We start from the raw sequence: 12,904 nt of genomic DNA, 5'->3' as shown, positions 1-12,904 counted from the left end.
ATACTGACCTTCCAGGCCTGCAGGGACTTCCTGCTGAACACCGAGCCCGAACCAGCAACAAATTACTCGTTCCCCAAGAAATCTATTAAAAGGTGACAGCAGTTCGGGGGCCGGGGGCCCCCCGCACAGGAAGCCTAATGTCTTCTGTTCCCAACAGCCACCAGCCGACTCCTGCTGAACTTGGAGGGAACTGAGCTTGAACTTGGAGGGAACTGAGCTTGAACTTGAAATCTGGGGGCTAAGGAAAAAGAACGCAGACATGAGGAGAAGCCGCCATCCTTGAGGCCTGTCTATGGCTTTACTGAGGTGTAAGGGTCGGGATCTGGAGTACCCTGGACCTCAGGTCCAATCTGCCACTTCCATGCTGTGTGACCTTGAGCAAGCCACATAGCCTCTCTGAGCCTTCCATGCCCATAAAGGAGAGAAAAGCCCACCCTGTGGGTGAGCAAAAAGCCAGTGAAGCTCCAGGCACATAGATGCTGTGCTCTGTGAGTGCTGCTGGCTCAGAAGCAGACTGATCTATTGCATTCTGTAGCCAGAGAGAAATAAGGCTAGAGTGACCCTCATGTGTCTGCCCCCGTCCTAAGTAAGGCAGTGGCCAAACCACGAGATCACGCGGAGTGGATCACGTGCAGTGGGAGGGTCTAGGGGTGGGGGCAGGACACCTGGAGGATCAGGGCTCTTACCACCTCCAGCAAGGTTCCAGCTGATCGATCACCAAGTCATTGCACGGAGGAAAGGAATCAATGGGTGAATGTCCACATCGTTGGTAGGCGCCGTAGGCTGAATGATGCCCACCCCCAAACATGCTGATGGCCCAGTCCCTGCAACCTGTGAAGATGTTACCTTACATGGTAAAAGGGACTTTGCGGATACCATTCAAGTTAAGGATCTTGAAATGAGAAGATTATCCTGGATTATCCAGGTGGGCCCAGAGTGATCACAGGGACCCTTATAAGAGGGAAGCAGCAGGCCCAGACACTTCACTGGTGGCTCACACAGTAAAGCGTCTGCCCACAATGCGTGAAACCCAGGTTTGATCCCTGGGCAGGGAAGATCCCCTGGAGGAGAAAATGGCAACTTGCTTCAGGATTCTTGCCTGGAGAATTTCATGGACAGAAAAGCCTGACGGGCTACAGTCCATGGGATCGCAAAGACTGTGAAGTGAAGTGACTAACATTTTCACTTTCACTTTCAGCAGGCTCGAGTTGAGGCCTGGGGTGCGAGTTGAGGGAGCGATGTCTGCAGTGGACCTCGATGACATCAAGGCTGCAGAATCATGTAAATTCTGACCTCTAGGCCTCGCCGGACTCAAACTCCAATGTAGTGTTTTTCCCATAGGATGAAGTGCTGCTGGGCCCACTGTCCTGATGACTTGGAGGATCAGAAAACACCAGTTCAATGATATGGGGTGGGAAGGGGGAGGGGAGTTCAGGATTGGGAACTCATGTATACCCGTGGCTGATTCATGTCAATCTATGGCAAAACCAATACAGTATTGTAAAGCAAAATAAAGTAAAAATTAAAATTACAAAAAAAACCCACCAGTTCACAAGGGACAGCTTAAATCTCAGGCTACTTGATGTGGCACGGTCATCAGTCTCTTCTACGGCCCAACAGGTTACCAGGTACTAATTTTCTAAGAGTGAGTAGCTCTTGGCAACAGAGCTCATGGACTTGCCTAGTTAAAAGAAATAATTTTTAATAGATACTTTGATTCATTTGGCAAATTGCTTACTTCTTAAGTGACTTAATAATTTTAAATGGTACTGGCTTTTGGAGAACTGGTTTTTAGCAAAATTGTTCAGGGCTAGCTGGATTCCAGTACATGAAGATGCCCTGGAGAAGGGAATGACAACCCATTCCAGTATTCTTCCTGGAGATTCCATGGACAGAGGAGCCTGGCAGGCTACCGTCCCTGGGGTCGCAAAGAGTCAGACACGATTGAGCAACTAACACTTGAACTTAATTTTTTCCTCTACTGTCTGAGCCACCACATAAAAGATGGCCTAAAGATGGTCTCCAGAACTCTGTCCTGACCTTGGATTTGCTCTCTTCTGGGCTGGCTTTGCTTTCACTTGTTTTTTCTCTAAAATGTGGCAGAGGACCACCACTCCTCTGGTTTGGCTGTCCCAGTTAGAAGAGCACAGGAAAATTTCCCAGAAATTCTAGCAGAAGACCCAGTGGGCCACCTGTCTCGTGTGCCCATCCTAGGGTGACTAGCCTTGGCCAGGAGCATGGATACCCTGACTGGGGTATCCTGGTAACCTGGGCTACATGCCCACATGTGGTAGGGAGAATTATAAAGATGTCCCCTCTCCTGATTTTCATTCTTGGTTATTCAACAAAATACTAACCTAAGCACTATGTGATATTGATTTTATGTATCAGCTTGGCTGAGCCACTGTGCCCAGAAGTTTGGTTAAACATTATTGTGTAAAGATGTTTTTGGATAAGATTAACATTTAAATTGGTGGACTTTGAGTAAAGCAGGAACTTCCCTGGTGGTCCAGTGATTAAGACTCCACCCTTCCACTGCAGAGAGCACAGGATCAATCCCTGGTTAAAGAACCAAGATCCTATATGCCACCCAAAAGGGAAGGCAGGAAAAGAAAATCTGATTACCCTCTGTCACATGGGTGGACCTCATACAACCAGGTGAAGACTTTAATAAAACAAAAGACTGACCTCCCCAGAGCAAGAAGGAATTCCCACCCCAGGTTTCAGACCCACTTAGGTCAGGGCTCTAAGCTCCTCTGCTTGTGCCCATGGACACAGCCCCTTATGACAAGGTGGCAGCTGTTTTTTCTGTTCCAGGAATTTCTCCAGCTCTCCCTCCATTCATCTCTTCATTTGGGGGCATCTTCGGTTTCCATCCCACTACTCAGGTGACTTCCTATAGCTCAGATGGTAGAGAATCTGCCTGTATTGCAGGAGACCCAGGTTCGATCCCTGGGTCAGGAAGATCCCCTGGAGAAGGAAATGGCAACCCATTCCAGTATTCTTGCCTGGAGAATTCCATGGACAGAGGAGTCTGACAGGCTACAGTCCATGGTGTCAAAGAGTTGGGACATGACTAAGCAACTCACACACACACACTCAGGACATGACTAAGCAACTCACACACACACACTCAGGACATGACTAAGCAACTCACACACACACACACTCAGGTGTTTGGAAAACTGCCCTGAGTCTAGCCAGCCCCCCGGGTCAGACGTGGAGTCAGTTCCATGTAAACCCCCAGCAATCGCGGAGCTCAATCCCTGGAGCTGGACAGGAGGAAATAACTGGAGGAAGAGCAGGGCCTTCAGGCCACCAGGCTGAGCTCCCTACCTGGAGCCGGGCAGATATCATCACAATTAGTCCTTGTCACAGCGCCACCTGGTGGGCAATAGGATCCTCACTTCCTGGAAGGAAAAATCACGGCTCAAAGAAGGCAAATCCATGTCCAAGTTCAGCACCCTCTTCCAGTTACAAGTGACAGAAACCAAATTCATCCTGGCTGGAGAAAAGGAAGTGCTTGCTGATCCACGCAACCTGGAGGTTGAGGGATGAGGCTGGCTTCAGCCACCCTTCTGCCTAGGGGATTTGGTGAGGTCCTCATCTCCCCCTGCCTCTCTGTCCTTGCATCTCTTCCTGTCTCCCACTCTTTTTCTTTCTCCTTCCATCCCCCACCCCATTCTCCCTCACTCTATCTCCTATCTCATGAGTGCTTTGCTCTCAACTGACTTCATTCCCTCTCACTTCATATGGATAGAACAGAAAAGTAGCCTGTGACAGAGACAGAAGCCCAGTTTTAAATATTTGAAGCAGCAAAGCACCCAGGTAATAAATGAGCTTTTTCAAACCCCTTTGCAACCAGTGATACACAAATAGAAATATTCTATAGTCATCCTGGAAAGGCTGCCTAAGGGAGGGCAAGCTGACTCAGCTGGAAGAAACATCTCTTTTGCTCTTCTCCCCTTTCTGCCTTCCTGTTGCCTAAAATATGGGTGTAATGGCTAGAGCTCTGGCAGCTATTTTGGGCCATGGGGTGAGGCTGGACGCCAGTACTTGTCATATGAGCCCTGAACTGACCACCATAAGTCTTTTTTTACATGCAACCCCCCCCTCAAATAATTGCATGTTTAAGCCACTTTTATTTGGAATTTTTTCTTATATGCAGCCAAACTTAACCCCATGATATGTGACCACAGCAGTTCCAGGTTCATATCTTTCCAACTCTAAAACTCCAGAGTCAGGACCCCTGCTCTTCTCACTCACAGGCATCTAGTGAGCTCTGAATGGCACAGCAAGGGTCACACACGACTAGAGGAATGGCCAAACCATGTCCCAGGCCCATTCTTGGTGTGCTTATGTTGCTTATTTGCTTTTGAGGAGAGACAGCTGGAGGGGAACCACAGGAATGGTGGGCAGAGAGGCATTCCCCAAAAGAAGTGGGTGTGCCGGACCCCTAGGAAGTGACGCGTGGCCACTACAGCCAGTGTGCGGCGAGCCCTAGTTTGCCTGACTCCCAAGCTGGACACTCTCTACCCTACTCTCAGTATTTCAGAATTAACAGAAGAGGCTTCCCTATCTGTCCTCTCGGGTGCAGGAGTTGGCCTGCACTCGGGTTGGCCTGATCTCTCTCAAGAAAGTTCATCTAGAGGCCAGTGTGTGGGGTTGAGAGGACAGAAGTGTAGAGCGCTCCGTGGTCAACCCCGGAAAGCATGTCTCAGGTTAGCACTGCTAGTTACTTGCGGGAGACGTGTGACTGTTAGTAAGAATGAAGGTCAAAGCCCACCTCAGTCACTCCTGCTGTGTGTCCTCCAGGGAGTCCCTTCACCTCTCTGAGCCTCATGCTAACTCCCCAGTTTCCATCTCCAGGCCTGTCTTCACTCCCTGCCTCCCAGCTCTATACACACCTAAACTTCCATCTTCTTCCTCTCACCTCATTCACCCACCTTCCTCCAAAAGGCCCACCACAACAGCTCCCAACACACCCAGCCAGAGCCTTAGCCCGGACATGCTGACACAGCCTCCTTGGTGCCAGGATAGTCTACTGTGGCCTAAGGAACAATTCAACTGTCAGATTTGTTCAAATTACCAAACATGCAAAATAAACAACCGCCACCATCCCAGAGTCCTGACCCTGAAACCCAGGGACAGACGCGGGCATCACAGATGGGCTGGGGGCTCAACACCCACCACCACAGCTCCCCTGGTGGGGGACGAGCAGGTGGCAGTGTCCTATGGTCCAAGTTCTTTGTCCCTGGCTCTGGTTGCCCAGGACATCGTGCTCTCTCCTAAGGGTGCAGGCAAACTAAATGACCTCCTAGGGAGGCAGGCCTTAGAGACGAAGCCCAGCAAAAAGGCCAACGCTAATTTTCAAATGATCGTTATTATTATTCCATTTTTATTATTGAAACATTTATTGTCACTTTGATTATTAAAGCACTACATGCTCATAAAAAGATTAAATGAATAAACTATAAATGTAAGTCTCTCGTAATCGGAGTAGGGGTCAGAAACGTCTCTTGTGTCAGAAACAGTCCTTGATTAAGAAACAAAGAAGGAAAAAAGGAAACATACCTAGGACTTCCTTGTAGTCCAGTGGCTAAGAATCCACCTGCCGGCACAGGGGACGCAGGTTCTGTCCCCGATCGGGGAGGACTCTACATGCTTTGGGGCAGCTAAGCCGGTGCACCACAATTACTGACCCTGGGCTCTAGACCCTGTGCTTTGCTGCAGGAGAAGCCCCGCAATGGAAAGCCCACACGCTGCAACTAGAAGGAGCCCTTGGAGAGCTTCGAAGACGCAGCAAAAAATCAGCAATGAGAGTCATTTTTTAAAGGAAAAGAAACATACACAAATGTGGCTCCTCCCTTTGTCATCTGTAGGTGGCTGTTACTGGGCAGCAGTGTTGCTGCACTGAGTCCGTGGCCAGAGACTCACCTGTCCTTGTGCTACAGAGACTGGCTGGGGTTCACCCCTGTGTGGGGAACCCCGCACAGGGCCTGGTGGAGAGGAGGGCTCAGCGCATTTGTTGGAAACACAGAAGGAAAGAGGGATAGAAGAAGGAAGCGAGGGACACCCTACCCAGTCCCCTGTGAAAACAGAGGGACATACAAAATCCTGCAGGGACCCAGAGAGAGCATCTCACTCCGCCTGGGGCGGGGTGGGGGGTGGGGGGAAGCAGCCAGCAACCCTGAGTCTTAAAGCATGACTAGGAACGTTCTAGAATTTGTAGACATCCACCAGGCAGGAAAACAGAGAAGGCAGGGTAAATGCAAAGTCAGGGAGATGTGAGAGGACATGAGTCTGGGCCTTCGTGGAGAGCCTGGGACAGCCAGAGGAGGGTTTCGGAGAGGAGAGGGGATAGGAGAGGCTGAGGACATCGGGAAGGACTTCCTGAGCTGAGCTAAAGGGTGTTCTCCCAACTCCAGGGAAGCCACACTGGGTGCTCACTGAGCCTTGGCTGAACCAGATTAGGAGCCAGGGGCCCGAAGTCCCACACTGGAGGGGCAGCCGCCCCAGGATCCCATCCCCTGCCAGGCCCCCAGGCAGCGAGGCCTCCCCTCCCGCATCCTCCAGCCTGGTGTTTTTCTCTGCGCTTGATGAAGTTAAAATGAGCCCTCTCTGGGGTGACTCGCAGGCGTTCAAATTGGATTGGCACACAGACATCGAGCAGTTGGTGGCAGGAGCCAGGGGACCCGGAGAGCAGGTTTTCGCTGGAGGGGACGTGAGCTTTATTTCCCTCTTGGTTGCTGACAAGGAAGCAGCTGTCCTTCCCTGATTATTTGAGTCACAGCCGCTAATGCCCAGCCTCCCCGGCGCCTGTCCGCCTGCCGGGGCCAGGTGAGGAGTCCCACACCCCGGCCGGCTCTGCCATGAGCCACGAGCTCCATCTACTGCTGCCTCCACACAAGACCAAGAAACAGCCCTCTGCCTTGGGTGCAGGGCCTTCCATGCCAAGCTGGGGGTCACAGCCCGGAGGGGAGAGAGCCAGAGCAGCCTTGAAGAATACTCGGACAAAAAGAAAAGAAAAAGAGAAAAAATTCCGCAACCAGTTCCCCTCTTCTAACACACTGGCCACACTGGCTCCTTTCCTTTTGTTTTCCCTCTAGCTTTCAGTTTGTTGAGACTAACCCTGAATGCGACTTTCCTGTTAACTGCTGCTGCTGCTGCTGCTGCTGCTGCTGCTGCTGCTGCTGCTGCGTCGCTTCAGTCGTGTCCGACTCTGTGCGACCCCATAGACGGCAGCCTACCGGGCTCCCCCGTCCCTGGGATTCTCCAGGCAAGAACACTGGAGTGGGTTGCCATTTCCTTCTGCAATGCATGAAAGTGAGAAGTGAAAGTGAAGTCGCTTAGTCGTGTCCGACTCTTCGCGACCCCATGGACTGCAGCCTTCCAGGCTCCTCCATCCATGGGATTTTCCAGGCAAGAGTACTGGAGTGGGGTGCCATTGCCTTCTCCATCCTGTTAACTAAGCACTTCCAAATCCATCATGTCATTCCATCCTTGAAAAAGCCTAACAGGTGGGTGTCATGAGCTGAGGAAACTGAGGGCCATAGGGGAAAAGGCTTGCCTGAAGTCACACAATAACATAGTGGGAAGAATAGGATCGGAACCCCAGTCTGTCCAACTTCAAATCTTGTACATTATCCACTATATTTTTGAGTCTTTGCCCATTTATCAGTTAGAACACTCTCAGCAGCAGCTAACAGTAACAATGCTTTCAATAATATGGGGGTGTATTTTCCTTGTATACCAAAGACTGGCTGCAGGTGCGTTCCAGGTCAGGAGGCAGCACAGTGATGTGATGGACCCAGGCTCTTTCGATCTTGATGCTCCATCATCCTCGATAGGTTGCCTTTTAACAAGCTTTTGCTGCCTCATGGTCCACTGTTGCAGAAGGCTGTTGCAGCGCCAGGCATCTTGTCTAAATTCAATGCAGAATGAGGACAGAAGGAAGGGATGGTGAAAGCTGTGACAATCCCATTTATCAGTAAAGAAAGATACTTCCCTGAATTCGTCCAGGAGACTTTGGTTTAGATCTTATTGGTAACATGGCTACTCACAGCTCAAGGAAAGCTGAGAAAGTAAATATTCTGAGAATAAAGAAGGACAGTGGGAAAAAAGTGCTGTGCTGGTCATCAATAGTATCTGTCACAGTCTACACAGAGTTGTGTTTAGTTACCATATCACATTTATTTTTTGCCTCCTGCTTTGTTTCTTTTACCGTTAGGTCATTTGCAGCTTCTTTATCACTATGTTGTTTTTGCAGTTTTCTCTCTGTCTCTCTCTCTCTTTTTTTTTTTTTACATTTTGGCTGTGCCACATGGCATGCAGAATCTTTGTTCCCCAACCACGGATATTACCCATGCCCCCTGCAGTGGAAGGGTGGAGTCTTAACCCCTGGACCACCAAGGAAGTCCCATAATTCTCCTTGTTAATGGTTTAATAGTATTTTTCAAGGGGATAAGCCATAATGTATTTGTTGGGCATAGGAAGCTTCCAATGTTTTCAATATTATATATAATGCTGTGATGAACATTTTCATGTTCATTTAGTTGGGTGCCTCCCAAACATAAGTCCCACCCAGCAGAATTACTTAAATCAAAGATGTTAATATTTTTTGAATCAAAAAAGTTAACTTTTTAGTCCCTTGGACAGCAAGGAGATCAAATCAGGCAATCCTAAAGGAAATCAACCCTGAATACTCATTGGAAGGACTGATGCTGAAGCTGAAGCTCCAAAACTTAGGCCACCTGATGCGAAGAGTCCACTAACTGGATAAGATCCTGATGCTGAGATGGACTTCCCTGGTGGCTCACCTGGTAAAGAATGTGCCTGCAAGGCGCAAGACCTGGGTTCGATCTGTGGGTTGGGAAGATCCCCTGGAGAAGGGAACAGGTACCCACTTCAGTATTCTGGCCTGGAGAATTCCATGGACTGTCTAGTCCACGGGGTAGCAAAGAGTCAGACACGACCGAGCCACTTTCACTTTCACTGATGCTGGGATAGGTTGAGGGTGGGAGGAGAAGAGGGTGACGGAGGATGAGATGGTTGGATGGCATCACCGACTGAACAGACATAAGTCTGAGCATGTCTCACTGCGGGAGACAGTGAAGGACAGGGAAGCCTGGCGTGCTGCAGTCCATGGGGTCGCAAAGAGCTGGACACGACTGAACAATTGAACAATAACAAATATTACTCCTTATTTCTCCTCTTAAAACTCTAATAATTTCCAAGAGGATTATGCTATTTTATATTATGTCACAATATCTGGATGTATTGATTTTACTTCTGTGAGCCCACAAAGTACATTATCACTTTTTAAAGGTTTTTATGAAACTGGTATCCTAAAATGATACCTTAATGTTGCTTCTGGTTTCATTCCCTTGAATAAAAGGAATAACCTGAGGACTATTTTTTCCCTTATATTTTTCACTTTGTACTTCCTCTTTGGTGAAGTATTTGTTCATTTCTTTCTCCAGTCAACATCTGGAGTAAGAAAACTATTTTTATAAAAACCATACTGGTAGTGGTCTTATTACAACTCCACTTTCCCACTTGATCCTGCAAGTTCCTGCGAGGAAGGCAAGGTAGGGAAGAGGATCCAAATCACAGATGAGGGAGCTAACAGGCAGAGCCTCCATCTCTAACCCAGCACTTTTCTTGTACAGCATTGCTTTTTTAATTGGGGGAAGGGGGTTGCTTTGCTTTATTTTTGTGCTTTTGTCGCACTGGGCAGCACGTGGGACCTTAGTTCCCTGACCAGGGACTGAACCCACATGCCCTGCATTGGAAGTTCAGAATCTTAACCGCTGGTCTGCCAGGGAAATCCCAAGTATTGCACTTTTTAAAAAATAATAACAGCTTCTTCGAAATATAATTCAATAGCATACAACTCATTTAAAGCACCCAACTCACTTGTTTTCAGTACATTCATTGGAACTGTGTGAAAGTGAAAGTGAAGTTGCTCAGTCGTGTCCGACTCTTTGTGACCCCATGGACTGTAGCCCACCAGGCTCCTCCGTCCATGGGAGTTTCCAGGCAAGAGTACTGGAGTGGGTTGCCATTTCCTTCTCCAGGGGGTCTTCCTGACCCAGGGATCGAACCCAGGTCTCCAGCCTTGTAGGCAGATGCTTTACCATCTGAGCCACCAGGGAATTGTGTAACCATCACCATAACCAATTTTAGAACATTTCATTGCCCCCAGGAGAAACCCTGAACCCACCACCTATTCACTGTCACATCGGGTGGAGGTAAAAACATGTTTAAGCTTGGAGAAAAGAGATGAGAGTGACAGGCTGTACGAGGAAAGTGAAGCAGACAGGTGGTGCCAGGAACTTGCTCTGTGACCACACGTCTCTCCCCTCTGGTTCTTGGTTCCCTCCTAATACTAACAGGCATTTACTGAGCACCCGATGTGTCCAGGCTCCAGGCATCTCACAGATGTTCCTGATCACTCTCTCTAAAGTGGGGTGAAGGGCCCCATTTTACACAGCAAGGAAGCCGAGACCCAGAGCGGAGACTTGGAGTCTTCTGTGTCTCTAGGCTGGCTGGTGGCAGAGAGGGGCCTGGAGTGGGGTGAGGGCAGGGAGGGGGTCCAGCTCAAGGCCACTACGTCAGCGGCTTCCAGCTCCCTGCTTCTGGAGCAGGGACTGTCAGTCACTGGGGACAGGTAGGGGGAAAGGAAGGATGGGAGTGTCTGTGCACCAGCCACAGTTGGTGGTGCGATAGCAGCCTGGGAGCCCTTTAAGCTGAGTCCTCTTCCCACAGCCCTGTGACTCACACCAATCAGAGCACGGGCTCACACGAAAACCTCAAAGTCATGAAGTGTGTGTCCGGGTGTGTCAAGATCTGTGGGATCGTTTCTTTAGTGCTTCAACAAAATGCTCCCTCTGTCAAGCTTTTGCCAGGGGCTGGGGACGTGGAGGGAAGGCAGACAGTTCCCTGGCTTTTGGAAAGATTCAGCAGCTTGTGATGCAGGGAAAGCATCCTGGAAGGTCTAAGCGGACACCTGAAGGATGAGTAGAAACAAGCCAGAAAGGACTTGGAGGTGGGGTGCTCCTGCCTCGTCCTGGGCACAGGGACTAGTACGTGTAAAGGCCCAGGGGTGAGAAAGGGGAGCTGTTCAGCCTGGCCACAGGCTGGGCTACCAAGTGAAGGGGAAGAGGCCCAGTGGGGAAGAAGGAGGGCGAGATGGGTCAAGTCAGCCAGGTGCCCAGGGCTGGATTTTCTCCTGGAGCACCGGGGAGCCACAGAAGGGTTTTAAGCAGTGGATGGGAATTTTAGAGATACTGCTCTGACTGCCCAGGGGAGAAATTAGAGCAGGTAAGAGGGGAGGCAGGCTCCTGGCTAGTCTGGGTTTCTCAGGACCCTGAGTGTGCAGAGGCGGGGGGACGGCAAGGGAGCCGGTCTGTAGAGCAGAAGCCCATCCTCCCCAGAGAAAAATGACAATAGGTCCAGGCTGTGGGGCCCCTCCAACACCAATATTCACATAGCTCTTCTCACAGCCACCTTCTATGTCCCCTAGAGGGCCAAGCGATTCTCCACCTTTGGTGCAGCAAGACTGAAGCAGAGAGACTTGCCCAGGTCACATAAAAGTTGGCTGATGGCCAAGTTCCCATTCTGGGGGGTTTGTTGTAACCCCAAAGTGAAAACATTCCAGCTGCTGGCCTCCTTCTAAAACTCTTAGCCCCGGACCAGGAACAGTTTGGCTGAGGGGCTGGCCCAAGGCCAGGCCCCAGGAAGGAGGACCCTGGCTGTCCTCACCATCCTCCATCTACTCAGACAATGAGTCCAGGGGCCCCATGGCTATCACTCACCCACAGCCTCTGGGCCTTGTCTATGGAGACAAGGGGACTGTCAGAGCCGCCTGCCCATAAAGCCGATGAATGGCCCCTGGCTGCCCATCAGACAATACCCAGGCTCTGGGGAGGTGAGATTAGGCAGGGCCACCGCCCAAGCCAGTCCCAATGGCTCAGGATCCATGAGCACACAGCCTCAACCCTACAGTACTGGGTCATCTCCAACAGTGACTCCTGGGAAATGTGACCCCAAGGAAGGGAGGGAGTGAAATGGGAGCCCCGGGCGGGGGAGGGGGGGTGTTGCCAAGGATGGGTAAGGTCATAACTTAGGAAACAGGGGGAGATTCGGGATGGGACAGGAAGGCCAGGCAGACCAAGGAGGCCGGGAGGGGTGTAGTGTAGCGTAGTGTTAGATGTTTAGCCGCATCCGACTTTGCGACCCCATGGACTGTAGCCTGCAAGGGTCCTCTCTCCATGGGATTCAGAAACCAAAACCCTTCTATTCCCTTTCCTCCAAACAGGGACTCTCCCTCTCTTTCTGCTCCCCATATTACCTTCCCCCCCCCACCCCCACTACCACCTCTTTTGTCTGCACGCCTTGTGGGATCTTAGTTCCTTGACCAGGGATTGAACCAGGGCCCGCCTTAGTGAAAGCCAGGAGTCCTAACGACTAGATCAGCAGGGAATTCTGCCTGTGTTACCCGTTCCATGACCTGGATGAAGGCCCAGAGATGGGAGTTCCAGGCCAGCCTCTACCACTGGCCAGCTGTCCAGCCTGGGATGAGAGCTCTGAGTCCTCATCTGGAAAATGAGCATGACGGCCCCTCCTCACATGGGGTTGAAGGTATAGGGGATGAGGTCTGTAGGGGACCAGTTCAGGACACGTAGGAGGTGAGGTACTGGATGCTCCCTCCTCATCCTGCCTGAGATGCTAGTGGGGAGTCCAAGTTCCCTTATCCGAGACTCACCAGGTGCCCTTCCTAATAAGAGTGACTTTACCTATGTGTTGTGGGGAGTTGTGACACGGGTCCGGTCCAGAGACTGATCCCGTCCTCCTCCATGACTCATACATCTCCTGCCGGCCCGCGCCTGCCCAGTCCGGA

The sequence above is a fragment of the Ovis aries genome, chromosome 3 (assembly GCF_016772045.2).
Source record: "Ovis aries strain OAR_USU_Benz2616 breed Rambouillet chromosome 3, ARS-UI_Ramb_v3.0, whole genome shotgun sequence".
Taxonomy (NCBI): Eukaryota; Metazoa; Chordata; class Mammalia; order Artiodactyla; family Bovidae; genus Ovis; species Ovis aries.
This window is presented reverse-complemented; position numbering follows the sequence as displayed.